The 12,860-nt window shown below is 35.8% G+C and overlaps 1 protein-coding gene across 1 annotated transcript in view; it reads left to right on the forward strand.

Moving 5' to 3' along the window:
* LOC106876803 (uncharacterized) overlaps positions 1–12,860 on the forward strand; it is a 91,877-nt gene that overhangs the window by 11,556 nt on the left and 67,461 nt on the right. The gene's annotated exons all lie outside the window — the stretch shown is intronic.

Consider the following 12,860-nt stretch of genomic DNA (forward strand, 5'->3'; position numbering starts at 1 on the left):
ACATATATGATATGAAATATATTATATATATATATATAATATGGTATATATATATATATATATATATATATGATATAATGTACACACACATATATATATATACATATATATATTCGTATATATATATATATATATATATATATATATATACACATATGTATATATTTCTTATGTAATATATATTTCAAGAACTTCTGTATTATCTAATAATAACTTTTGTAATAACTTTTGTAATATCGGCTTCTGATAGGATATCTGATGCTATTTTAGGATATCTATTTAGTAGACCAATGTAGATATTTCAATTGTGAGCCAATATCTAAGATGTGTGTTAGGTCTATGCTATATATCGTAGTATGGGCGGTATATTTAATCATATTTGACTTTTTTCTGTTTCGAAAATTCCATAATATTGAATACATTGTCGATGATCTCAAAATAACTTATTAATTATGGAAACTAGTTTAGAGACTATGGTATACTTATATTATTGCAAATTTTAAACGAATGTAATAAACGGAATATTTGCAGCACAGAAGTAAAATTGCGAAAACGAAAAATAAACTAAAATTTATTTCTTCATAACGATGATCTATTCCATCTTCTGTCTTATGATATTAACCAATGACGTCATAACTATGAAGTAACAGTGTGGAATATCCAAATAAGAACTGATATCTAAACTATATGATAAATAACGTGATAGCTAAACTATTTGGAAACTATGTAAGATTTATAACAATTATATAAATGGCTTCAAATTTTGGCATAAGCCCTATAGTTTTAAGGAACGGGGGTTGTCGGTTACATCGACCCCAGTGTCCAACTGGTACTTATTTTATCGACTCCGGAAGGATGAAAGGCAAAGTCAACCTCGGCGGAATTTGAACTCAGAAAGTAAGGATAAAGGAAATAGCACAAAGACAATAGTTTTAGGAAATGGGGATTATCGATTGCATCAACCCCAATGCTCAACTGGTACTTATTTGATCGATCCATAAAAGCTGAAAGATTAGCGCAACTCGATAGAATTAGAACTCAGAACATAATGTGCCGAAAGAAATGCCGCTAAGCATTTTTTGCTTGGCATGCTATCGAGCCTGTCAGCTCGCTACCTTATGACAAGAATCTGAGGATTTGAACTTTGAATGTATTCAGACCTAACTAAATATCTTTAAGTATTTCGTCCGCCATGTTCTATTAATTCTAATTGTCTATCGCACTTAACAGTCAAGGACTAGTCAAATACTAAGGTTTGTATTATCGACTACACCTTGCTCTCATAATACTACGTTACTTTCCTGTTAGAATCCATTGTTATCGAGCTTTCGTTTTTGATAACAAATCCCCCTTGGTCAGGACCAACCTGGAGCTAAACAACGACAATAATTTGTACAACTTTGTATACATTTGCCATTCATGCTTCTGTAGTTGATAGAGTAAGTGCCACTAATATACCGTGGGTTCGATTTACTGAATCTATCCCTGCGCTATGAATCATTATTTTCTACGACTTAACGGTGGTTGAAGGCCGAATCGTTCGGCCTCTGGAGCAAATGCTTAGCAATATTCAGATCTCAGCAGATATGACTTTGCCTTTCATCCCTCTGAGGTTAATAAAATAAACTACTAGTCAAGTACTATAGTTAATTTAATCGCTTATGATTTCATCGCCTTATTAAACACTACTATCTCCACTAATTCATCCTTAAGTAGCTGTATATGTGTATGTGTGTGTATTAGATAGTTATATAGATAGATAGATAGATAGATAGATAGATAGATAGATAGATAGATAGATAGATAGATAGATAGATAGATAGTAATCTGCATAAACATTTGTGTATGTACGTATACGTGACAACACACCCTTCACTCACTCATTCCCTCTTTCTCTCCCCCCTCCTCTCTCTCTCTCTCTCTCTCTCTCTCTCTCTCTCTCTCTCTCTCTCTCACGTCTATTTCATATACACATACATACATCTTTCACTTTCTCCTCTCTTTGACTTTAAAACAAAAGAAAATAAATAAAAAAATCTTTACGGAGATTAACGAACAACCAGCTGTTCATTTTGGCATTTCTGCGGGTTCAACTGAAAGAATACGAAAACATGCAACTGAAAAAAAAAGCATCTAGCAGCAAAAACACGACAGCAGACAATATCATAAAAATTATTAGAATTGGGAATCAAATGTGAAAATATTGTGGCTAGCAAAAAACCGCCCGGAGGGTGGTCCTTCTGGTAGCATATATGTATATGTGTGTGTGTGTGTGTGTATGTGACTGTGCGTGAGTGTGTGTGTATGTACGTATGTGTACGTGTATGTATGTACATATGTATCTCTCTATCTATCTATCATCTATCTATACACACACACATATAAAGGTAAAATTAATATATACGCACGCACACACATATATATTTATTCATACATACACATACTTACATACATGAATACATACACATACATATACACATACATACATACATACATACATAAACACGCACGTACGCAAAAGAGAGAGATGGATGGATGGGACAGACAATGCGTTGGCAATTTACATATGATAATTTTCGTTATATATAGATATGCATGTATGAATATAGATTCAATATATGCATATAATCATGTATATATATGCGTTATGAGACAATCCCTTCATCAACTATCGACTAAAAGATCTTTGCAATTTCACTCTTTTCCGGTAATATGGCACCATAGGTGCTCCCAAGCGACATCGATATTATTAGAGAATCTTTTCTCAGTTTCGGCTTTTAACCTCTTCCCAATCATTCTTTTACAATTTTCAGAATTATTTTAAATATAGAAAATGAAATAGATTCAGCCATTCTCTTACGTAAATCTAAACATCTGTTTCTTCAGCTTCGTCGCAAGTCCCTCGCCCATATCTTTAAAGAATGTGGTCGGATTTATCTTCCGACAGAATTTGCTGCGCATAAATTGAATTGGCTTCAACTGGATACTGAAACTGAAACCTCATCGCATTTGTACATTTTATATTTTATTCAGCTATTCTTCTCTAAGAGTTTTCATTTTGTAATTTCCAAACAAATTTTGTTTCGTTGTTGCCTAAACAGTAGGAATCTATATCTTAGAATTGTGGTGAATTTTTAGAGTGAATAGCTCTTAAAGCGCTCAGTATAGAATTAGATTCCTGAAGACATTAACTATGAAATAAAACTCGTATGATCTCAACACAGCACATTTCAACTCTCACGCTCTCTCCCACTCTCTCGCTCTCTTCCTCTCCCTATATATAGCTGTCCCTATATATAGCTGTATATATTTGTCTGTGCGTGTGTTGAGATGTGTATATATAAACACATAAAAATTGTTATTATATAACACTATAACAGCTGAAGATAGAACATAAATAAGAACAAAGACAAAGATTGAATTGCTACCTTGAAATTTTCAATAGCCCTGATATTTCAGGTAAAATGTTCTTTCAAGAAAGCACAAGAGAAAAAGAGAGACAAAGAGAGAGAGAGAGAGAGAGAGAGAGAGAGAGAGAGAGAGAGAGAGAGAGAGAGAGAGAGAGAGAGAGAGAGAGAGAGAGGGAGAGAGAGAGAGAGAGAACCAAAATACAGTTTATGTTGGCACGTTGGGTTGAGTGAAATTAAAGTGAACACGAATATTGAAGTGTGAGAATTGAGCAACGTTCTATGTATTGCTGGTGTCAGCGTATGGATGTGACGTGTACGCGAGGAGAAATTGGGTGAAGTATCGTAATGCCAGGTAGCTACTGACAGTAACTATCATAACCCCTGGATTTTCATTTAATACATTTAATACATTAATACATTTAATACATAAACTTTCTCGGCATTTGAACATCTCCATCACCGACACTTCAGAAACTGTGATGTCTACTTCTCTGAACTGTCGGCATCAGTTAAATTTATGTAGCTACTCGTATTCTTGAAATACGTGTGTTCTAGTTTTAGAGAAAGGCATCTATATGGTCAGTAGGCTTGGTGGAAATAGCAACCAAGATCTCATTTGAATATCACCCTATTACCTTTAAAATATATAGTTCTAGATGCACTGTTTGGAAATAGGAACGAAGACGGGATAATCACAGCAAAAATAAGTTTCGATTAGAGCTGACCAACATCTTATTCCAGCAATATACACAAGCGCGCGCGTACAATCACACACACACACACACACACACACACACACACATACATACATACATACACATGTATATATAAAGAGAAGGGAAGAACGCGTGAGTGAGAGAGAAAAGAGGGGCGGCCTCTACGTACGCGTGAGTGAGAGAGAAAAGAGGAACGGCCTCAAATCAGACTATTCCCTTTTTAATGAAGTATTGCTTTGGCTAATGTAGTCAGTCATGTCCCTAAAAATGATGAGATGGTCACAGGCGGAACGTCTTTGGTGATAGATCTGCTTGATGAAGTCCAACTTGGATTGGACAACACCATTCTATCTTTTAGCCAACGAGAGACCCGTGGCCGGACCTGATACATAGTCTAGTCATGTTTTCGACTCAATTATGCTATGCATATTTCTCTTCTTTTTCAGTGTATACCGTGTCTACTTATTTTCTTTCATCATTTCATTATATGGAAATCCCCACACTTCATATCTTTCTTTGTATTGTCCCCCTCATCCTTCGCCCTTGTGGCAAATAAATGAAATCATCATCATCATCATCATCATCATCATTATTATTATTGAGTGAGAGAGCAGTGCATGCCATCAAAGTGACCCTGAAAACAAATATACGAAGCCCAATATACCCATCATGACTACCCGTCTGATAAGGGCACACCAGGCACATGCATCACAACCATATGTGCGCGACATGGTGATCTCATATCAAGATAAACAGCGCATGACCTCGCAGGTGGGGCCCAGTTAGAATTTTCTTCAGGTCGATTAGCCCATTCCGCTCAAAAGATCCCTGAATAAGGTTTGTTTAAGGATATTGAGCAAAATACCCATGTTTCCAAGGGTGAATTATTCAAACCCCAAAGAATTCCTCTCAACACATGGCTATGATGCTCCCCTACTACTTCTGCTCATGATCAGAGATGCACATATCGTCAGCCACCAAAGGATATGTTCAACTGGTTATGGTTAAACAACTGACAAGCAAATCTGTGGTGATTATTAATGTTATTATCATTATCATTATTATTATTATCATTATTATTATTATTATTATTATTATTATTATTATTATTATTAAGGCGGCGAGTTGGCGAAATCTTTAGCACGCCGCGCGAAATGCTCAGGGGTATTTCGTCCATCTTCACATTCTGAGTTTAAATTCCGCCAAGGTCGACTTTGCCTTTCATCCTTTCGGGGTCGATAAATTAAGTACCAGTGGAACATTGGGGTTTGATGTAATCGACTCAACCCTTCCCCAAAATGGCTACCCCTGTGGCAAAATTTGAAACCATTATTATCGTTATTTAATTTTAAAATATTCTGTATAACATATATCGCAAGCATGCGTTCCGAACCGGAGCTCGACTAGAGGCGAAATTAATATCAATTCTGATTGGTCAAATTAGTGCATTTTAGGGAATCATTTTTTATCTCAATCATTGAAAAGGAAGCTTATGAACCCATATATTTAACATGACATATTCCTCTTCACTTTCGCTGTACATGCGGAGCCAAAGGGATGTTCTTTCTTTTTTTTTATTTTACATTCTTTTCCAAATCCAAACCTCCGTTTTATCGAATGGGTTCAAGCGTAATGAACGATAGTGTAACATTTTGCAGAAGGTTATCTTTCTATCTTTCTATCAAGTATTTGTCTTCTCGAAACCTGAATGCATTTGTGTGGATAATTTCTATCTCCGTTCGCAATTTAAGGATTTTTACTTGATATCACTATATACATATATATATGTATATATATGTATATATGTATATATATATGTATATATATACATATATATATATATATGTATATATATATATATATATATATATATATATATATATATATATATATATCATCTCAAACATCTCATATTCTTACCTTTATTTAGTATAAATAAAGCTGTTATAATATATATTGGCCCTTTATTCATTTATCCATTTTGATCTCCATTACGAATAAGGTTTTTAAGTATAATTGCTTCTATCCTGCCTGCAAGTCCGGTTTAAACTACAATTCGGCTCGCAAAAGCAAACGAGTTAAACACTTTGATGTTAAAAAATGTAGCCAATTCTTTAGAAATAATAGAATATGTATAATCTTTAAAAGGATTAGACTATCAGCGCTAGAGCGCTTTCTTTATAGATCTATACAATCTGGGATCTATTCAATCTGTTACATCCTTAACATCACACGTAATTTGTTTTCAACTTTTTTCTGATATCACATCATCTGCACTGATTAAATTCTGTCATTACTGCCTAATCAAGGTTATCATGCTAAAGCTAAAACAAGAAAAAAATCTCCCGATCTCTCCTTCTTATCTTGACAAGATTGCGCTACTTGCGCAATGTTGTCAAGCATGGAAATCCTGACTTCTTCAACCTAGCTTGATGGGTCCTGCCACTATTAGGCTCCAAAACCAGTTCACATTCACGCCAAACTTTTCACTTTTATTCTACAGAGATCCAAACTAATCGGATAATGTGTCACATTGCTCTTAGAGGTAAATTTTGTTACAGTGCAAATTCTGTCGACGTCGTTTCCAGCGTCGCAACGATATTTAATACAGAAATCTTAAGGGATTTACACTTTCGTTACCTGGAGTTTCTCTCCATTTTCAGCAATCCGTTGCTGAGACAGATCTACTGTTGACTCGAACTTCTACCAACTACACCAGTTGTTTCAAACTTTTGAGAACTTCAACGAAGTCAATGCAAAATTTTCCGATTGTATCTGGAATGTGAATACCAAAACGATCCAGTGTTTTTGATAGGAAGTTACCTTTCAGATTACTTCAGTAGAAGGAGCTTTGATTGTCCTGCTTTCTTCTCCCTCCTGTCTCTTTTCTTCCCGCTTTCTGTCAAGTCTCTGGTGCTTAATGGTTTGGTTATATCTCCTCTACTTCTTTATTCTAACGATTTCTTGTTCTCACTTTTAACAACACTTTAATGCAGATGCTTCAGCACATAATTTTTTCTTAGACTTTCACTCACAAAGACGTAATATCTATTTAACCTGACTCCTCGTGTCAAACTTGCATTACCTTCAGGAAGACACTTCGACCTCATCTTTCAATGGGGGAATGTCAAGTTGCCCGTTTCCTTCAACATTACAAGCACACAATCACCATGTATATCAACGACGTATGTCATCCTCACAACTGTTAAGATGTTTCATTGATGCATTATTCTGTTGTTCATACAAAACGAATCAACGAAGGCCTCTCTACGTAGTTACTCAACATACTAGAAACAGCAACCTTAAGTCCCTCAAATCAAATCATATCTTAAAATATGGAAAGATAAATTGAATAGATGATTATACAATTTCCCAGGAGAGAACGGCATCGTTGAGGCTGGCGCCTTTGGTTGTAAGCCTGCTGTCAGATTCGATATTGTGTCTAAACAATGACCATGACAACGACAGCAGCAGAAGAAGCAGAAGCAACAACAACAATAACAACAATACATCAAGAAGACAAATAAAATCTTCAAAGTTGCTACAAATGACAGGCTTTAAGGTTTTATAATTCTTGACATTACTTTCCTCACCTCAAAATTTCGGGCTTTGTATCTAAATCAGAAACCCTTATCACGCAGCGACTAACGTCTATAATATTACCAAAAGGATCAATTTTGTCTTCCGAGCCAAAAAATAGTTCAACTTTCAACAACTGTTAACCAACTGCAAATATGTGGGGATACTTAGTACACCGCATTTGATATGATGCAGCTACTCTGAACTCTACCATTGCTGGCTAATGTATATTTTACCACAGTATGGTCACTGATCGTTTGTTAAATAGGGGAGCCTTTACATAGTTGCTAAATAATGACAGAGATAGCTATCATATCTCCCTGGAAACACGCTTTGCCTCTTAAGAAATAAAATAGTACATTGTATAATACATGGTCATAGCTGGAATACTTTTCATCAAAAGTCTGTTGAGTTATGGATGACCTGAGGCTTGACAACAATAACCAGCAAACCAACAAAAGTCCATGAAAACAAATGCAATTACCAGCTAGAAATGGCAGCTAAATGTCTCTCAAATTTCACCATACAGCACCTAATCCAAGATTTCCAATATAAGTAAAATTGACATGGTTGTTATAAGCGGCATTGTATGGTCGCAATCCCTCACAAACTCTGGTTCACAAAGTCATTGACTTAACATTCTGTTTCTTCTATGGATATTACGAATAATAGAACAGAAAGCAATGTAATAATATGGGAGGATTAGATAGATAGATAGATAGATAGATAGATAGATGGGTAGGTAGATAGGTTTACAGATGTGCGTGGATGTAAGCATGTATAGTGTCTGTGTGTGTGTGTATGCATGTATGTGTGTACTCATAAAGACAGAGAATGAGAGATGGTAGGAGAGTGCAGGAGCGACTTTTAACTTTTAATCCTGTAAGCACATGCATATATATTCACACCCCTCCCACACACACACACACACACTAACGCGCGCGCGCACATAAGCATGTGTAGCTCTTTGGTTTTAGCCATCTTCTCTAAAGCAATATGCCTTATCCTAGATAATATTTTATTAATAGAAATAACCTTTATAATGAACAGATTTTTTGCTTGTAACAAACAAGTGCATTTCTTCTGAAAGCGTAGAATTCTGGAGTTCTGAAACTGATGAATTTTTCGAAGACGTTCTCTGTTGCAGCTTGGTTTATTGAGGATATTCTTTCGCAACAAGTTATCAAGAAATCGTGTTAGTCGGTCTGATAGAGTCTTGGAGAGGAAGCTGGTAAGCGGACTAACTTGGTTGAGGTAGTGTTCTGTAACGCCGTTCGTTCAATTTCTGCAGTGACTTTTGTTTGAATGTTGTCGATCGACTAATGCCGGATGCGAACGATGCAATTGTCGAGGCATTTCGTCGATTTCTTGGCAAGTCTTTCTGGTCGAGAATACCAGTAGCCAGCGTCTAAGCAGTGACCAAATCCTTCTTTCGATGTAGCTTCGGATTATGAAAGTGTTTTGGTGCCTCACCTTCTCTCAGTGATTTGCACGAAACGCAGTCTCTTGTCATCCGGAATCCATTCTCATTTCATATCACAATACGATCAAGAAATGAGTAATTTTCATCACACAACGGAAGCCCTGAGCAGACTTCATGCAACGTCCAACTGTCGAGCACCTTTTGATTTTTCATGGCAAAGTAAATGTTTCTACGACTCTCGGCTATATTCTGCTTCATCAATGGCACTAAATTGACACTCACCTGTTATCTTCCTTATCTTCAAGACTCTCCTCTCTATCACGAAGTTAAACAATGAATACATTCATTGACAGTCCTCTGGTCAAATACTTAGTTGATATTGAGAGTAGTTTCTGTTGCTTGGGATGTCTTTGTGAATTCAAACAATGAAATCACTCGAATCGTTTCTTTTTTCGTGTCCATATTTCTTTTCTTTTTTTTTGTTTTTATGTTGTTTTTTTTTGGCATCTTTAAACTTAATAGTCTAAAATAAATAAGAATAAGCAGCGAACGTAAAGCCATTAACATAAATCAATAGACCGAAATTTGCGACGCAAAATTGTATATTACATGAATATATTTAATAGAGGTTTATTTCAAAAGAAGCATCAAGGTTTAAAATAACAAAAACTGCAATCAAATTTGTACAACTTTATATATATGTGTGTGTGGGTGGGGTTTTGGTGCGTATTGGTGTGTGTATGTAAATAGTCATATTCATAAATACATATACATGCACAAACACATACACATACCTATATGTAAGGTTGTACAAATGTAATTGCTCTTTCGTTTTATTTATATATATATATATATACATACATGATTACATATATATATACATATACATAGATGATTACATATATATATATATGTGTGTGTGTGTGTGTGTATATGTGTGTGTGTGTGTATATATATATATACATATATATAGACGTATATGTGTACATATATATATACTTACATACTATATTTATATACATATACGCATATATATATACACATATATACATCTATATATATTCATATGTGTGTGTATGTGTGCGTGTGTGTGTGTGTGTGTGTATGTGTGTGTGTGTGTGTGTACACATATACATACATACATTTACGGCGATATAATATGTTAAATGTAAGAAAACTGGTCTCTTCAACTTGTAATATACATTTATTTTCTTGTCTATTCTGACGTGTCTGTGTGTGTGTTTCGACTGAAGATAGAATTCTAAACGAATTCGTTGCACAATCGATCTGTTGAATTACAGAGTGAATAGGGATGCGTTCCAAGTCTCCAAAAATGTGTTTCCACCAATAGTCTATCAACACTAATGATTATAATAGAAATATGTTTTGCTCGTATATAGTAGCTGTTTTCATATGTAGAATAAACAAACAATAATTCGAACGCTACCTGAATTTCTAAGAATAACGTAAAATAAACAGTGTTTTTCCAATGATTTAGAACCGAAATGGATGATGCAATTTTTATAGCTCTGCTGTACTGATCTCCTTCCACAACGACGCTGGTTACATATGGCCCTTGGAGGTCCATATAAGATTTTGTTGTTACAATGTTTGTGCAATGAATTGTTTATGCTTCTACATTTCGCAAAATGTTTTGACAATTTTTTATACACAGACGTGGTTGTGTGGTAAGAAGCTTACTTCCAAACCACGTGGTTCCAGATTCACTCCCACTGTGTGGCTACTGGGGCAAGCGTCTTCTACTAAAACCTCGACCCGATCAAAGCCTTGTGAGTGGATTTGGTCAACGGAAACTGAAAGAAGCCCGTCGTATATATATATATATATATATATATATATATATATATAATGTGTCTTGAATGGCAAAACAATGCACTATAAGAACAACAATGGACTATAATTACTGTTATAATTTAATTATCCATAGTCTGATATGATAATATTTCGGAATATAAAAATTCCTCCAGATATCGCTAGGAATTGTTCGAGTCACTACCACAATCGGTTTTCCAACGGTTGCTAAAATTGTTTTTCCGCAAGCGTCTCTGTAGAGTTCTCACGAAGCTCCTTCCAGAATTCCACATGAGAAGTGCGTGAGCGGCCATGTCTCAAGCTCGTATGTGTTGGCACATCCGCAGCGCTGCTTCTAAGTTATGCACTATACGTGCGGTTTCTTTTTTTTTCCCGCTTTCTTTTTCTTTTTTAATAATACATAAGCATGGTATCAAAAATGAACCTACACGCATCCAGATGTAGCTAAATAATATATTCATTACCAACCTCCAGCCGGTTGTTAATTCGGGGCCCTAGTCTGTGTATGAGTAAAGCTTCCTTAATTCTTAGATTACCCAAATTTCTTTCATTGGTCTCAATTGTGATTGCTATGCTTTTGTCGGTGTTCCGGCATCATAGTGTATGATTTTTCTGATGACGAACGTATGTATGTATTTCAGTGATCGTTGAAGGGTAAGGCTGCGGAAGGACGTAGGTAGATGTATGTTCCGGGTGGTGTTGGGAATTATGTTGTTTTTTAGGCAGCGTTTAAACAAAGTTTATTTGGCATCCGATTTTAGCACGTTTCTCCGATAGCTTGATTAATTACCTAACTGTTGCGAACTCGGCCTAGCCCAGGCGTAGAGATAGGAGTGTATTGTAGTTCGCTTGAAGTATTGTGCATTGTTTATAAAATATAATGTGTCTTGAACGGCACAACAATGGACTATAATGACTGTTATAATTTAATTATTCATAGTTTGATACTAATAATAATATTTCGGAATACAAAAATTCCTTCTTCAGATATTGCTAGGAAGTGTTCGAATCACTGCTACAATCGGTTTTCCAACGGTTGCTGAAATAAAAGGAATGGTCGCCAAGGTCGACGATTCCTTTTATCCTTTCGGGTTCGATAAAATAAGTACTTGTCGAGAAATAGGGTCAATGTAATCGACTGGTCCACCCCTCAAAAACTGCTGGTTCTGTGCCAAAATTTGAAACCATTATCAGTAAATTAATGAAAAGGTGAGCTGGTAGAATTGTTAACGCGCAGGACAATATACTGAGCAGCGTTACGTCCGTCTATACATTCCGAGTTCAAATTCCGCTGAGGTCGACTATATCTTTTATCTTTTCCGAGTCGATGAAATAACTACCATTTGATTACTGGGGTCAATGTAATCGTCAAGCCTTCCAAAATTTCAGACCTTGTGCCTATAGTAGAAAGATTTATTGACGAAAGAGATTATAACATTTCATACGCACCATGACGTTAGGATATAGGTGCAAGTATAGCTTTCCAACCATCAGGTTTCGGGTTCAGTCCCACTATGCAGTACCTTGTGCAAGCGTCTCCTACTATTTTCGCGGGCCAACCAAAGCCTTGAGAGTGAATTTGGTTGACGGGATGAGTGTCGAAACTCGTAATTATATGTGTGCGTCTGTGTCTTTATTCCACTCCCACTGCTTGACAACCGGTGTTGATTTGCTTACATCCCCGAAACTTAGCCGTTCGGCTAAAGAGACAGAACAGAATAAGTAGCAGATTTGAAATAAGTGGTTGGGTAGATTTATTCCATTAACACTCTTTAAGGCAGTGCTTCAACATGGCTGCGACTCATTGAATGAAAAAAGTAAAACTATATGGGGTGTCACCTCATACAAACACACACACACACACACACACACACACACACACACACACACACACACACA

Source organism: Octopus bimaculoides, chromosome 17 (genome assembly GCF_001194135.2).
Source record: "Octopus bimaculoides isolate UCB-OBI-ISO-001 chromosome 17, ASM119413v2, whole genome shotgun sequence".
In the NCBI taxonomy this organism is placed as follows: Eukaryota; Metazoa; Mollusca; class Cephalopoda; order Octopoda; family Octopodidae; genus Octopus; species Octopus bimaculoides.